The following is a 2,226-nucleotide window of genomic DNA, read 5'->3' as shown; positions in this document are numbered from 1 at the left end:
GAATAGGCAATCTGACTATTTTACAGAATAGAAAAATAGAATAGAATAGAAAATTTAACTTACAGCCAGTACAATTGTACAATTCAAGTCTTATCATTCTGTAAATATTTAGTCTTTCACTTCTTACCAGTAATTACACTGAAGGGAAAACAAGCCAACAAACTCTGAAATTGTCTGATGGTCACAAGAACAGACAAATCAAGGAGAATATAGATTGGCTGCATGTGTTTAACCAATAGGCTCTTTGTAAATTAACTGCACCTCACCTACAAAGCAGAGCAGGCAGAGAAAAATATCTGCTGTCAGTTTGCTGCTTCCTATATAGCAGCTGTTAAATCTGATGAGTTAGCCTCTTAAAGTGCTATAAAGTCTGTGATCTCTCTTTACGAATGGTCATGGTCAGTTTCACATGAATTCTCCTCAAATCAGCATCTCTGTATGGCTGTATTTAAATCACTTGACCCAACCTGTCCCTCTCAAACAAAGTAACTCAACCAAAGACATCAATAGTGGAAATAATTACAAAAACAACAGGTTTCAATGTCTAACCCCTCACCCTTCAAACAGTCATGGCGGAAGGTTGCTCTTTCCTGAGTGTGGTTCTGATAGAGGTCACTTCCTGTTAAAATGGAGTTCTTTATCCCCACATTCACAAAGTGCTTGCTTGATCAAGCTGTGCTGTCTTTTTCTTAAAATATAAAGAACATCAAGATTACTTTTGCAATAAACTGACAGTAAATTTAAAAAAAACAGGTGGTTCATACTGTAGCTTTTCTTTAAACAGCAAGCAGTTATACTCTACTGATTATACTGATAGTTTATGTCAGTAATTAAAAAAGCAGCAGTTGACATCAATTGATACCTGGATGGATGCTAGCTACATTACCTGGTTTGTTGTTGGTTCTCTTTTTGTTTCTATGTTTTATTTTATTGGCTTTATTTGTGAATTAATGTTTTAAATATTAGCAATGATGTTGTTGAGCAGAAGACTCATAATTTGGCATCAAAGTAAATAAACTGATTAATGACTTGTAATTGTTGTAATTTATTTATTCATTTACGCTGCTTTTGAAGGGCAAACACATTTTGCTTATCATCAGTGACAGGGTCTTAGATATGCACACCTTTTCCAGCAGTTTATTTATGAGAGATTTTTCTTCACGTGTTTTTTTTTGTGTGTGTGTGTGTGTGTGTGTGTGTGTGTGTTTTTTTTTGTTTGTTTGTTTCTTTTTTTCACAAACCTCAATTTCTTTGAAGACTGCAGCATTGCTCCCTTACTTGGATGGATCTACATTTTTGGCACAGGTTTTACAAATGCCTTACCTGCCACAGCCCTCCCATTTATCCGGGCCTGGGACCAGCAGTAGGAGTAGAATGGCTTGAGACCCCCCAAATCACATTTTGAGTAATATTTAAATGAATGCCTCAAGGCTGTTGTGGGGCTATTTGGCATCAGCTTAATAACACATGCGTCCAGTTTGATTTTCTACGCAAGGCCTCAAGGATCACGTCTAGATATGTCTAAGAATTTTGGTTTGGATACAGATCCCTCATTTTCTTGGGGGGTTTTTCCCAGTAAAATTTTGATTTATTTACATGTGCCCCTTTCTTTTTTCCTATCACCATCATCAGATCAAAACTGTAGCTATATTGTCCGGTTCTTTGGTTTATTAGTAAATATATGCTAAAATGGATAAATAAAACTAATGACATTCCCATCAACCCTAGCTGTACTTTGAATTTTGTGCAAATTTGCATGCTAATAAACTACGATTAAGATGCTGAACATTAGTTGCTAAACATCAGCACGGCAAGCTGATGTCAGCATTTCTCTCACCACCACGGTGCCTAAATACATCCTCCACACAGCTCCCAGCATGGCTGTAATCTCATATCTTGTTTTTTATTAAGCCCTCCCTGACAGCTGGATGGCTCCTTACTTCTACCTCTCATCCCCCCAGTTTGTACCAAACCATCTCACTTTAAAAGTTAAAAATATCAAACCTCTATAGGGTAATATGTCATCCAACACGTTTCTTAAAAGATATCATTCAGCTATATTACACTCATAATAATCCCCACAATTATTAATAAGATTTTAAGTGTAAAACGTATATATGAAATGTAACCCTTTTAGTGTCTTGGCAAGGGGGGTGACTTTAAAGCCGTGTTCAGATTTCTCTCTACATCGTCAGTATCTCACCGCGTCCCTCCTTGTTCACATAG

General features: G+C 36.7%; 1 protein-coding gene across 1 annotated transcript in view; it reads left to right on the top strand.

Moving 5' to 3' along the window:
- Window positions 1-2,226, top strand: part of LOC102215562 (contactin-associated protein-like 4) — a 134,784-nt gene that overhangs the window by 112,254 nt on the left and 20,304 nt on the right. The gene's annotated exons all lie outside the window — the stretch shown is intronic.

The sequence above is a fragment of the Pundamilia nyererei genome, unplaced genomic scaffold (assembly GCF_000239375.1).
Source record: "Pundamilia nyererei isolate P.nyererei 1_Seehausen unplaced genomic scaffold, PunNye1.0 scaffold00103, whole genome shotgun sequence".
NCBI classification, from domain to species: Eukaryota; Metazoa; Chordata; class Actinopteri; order Cichliformes; family Cichlidae; genus Pundamilia; species Pundamilia nyererei.
This window is presented reverse-complemented; position numbering and strand designations above follow the sequence as displayed.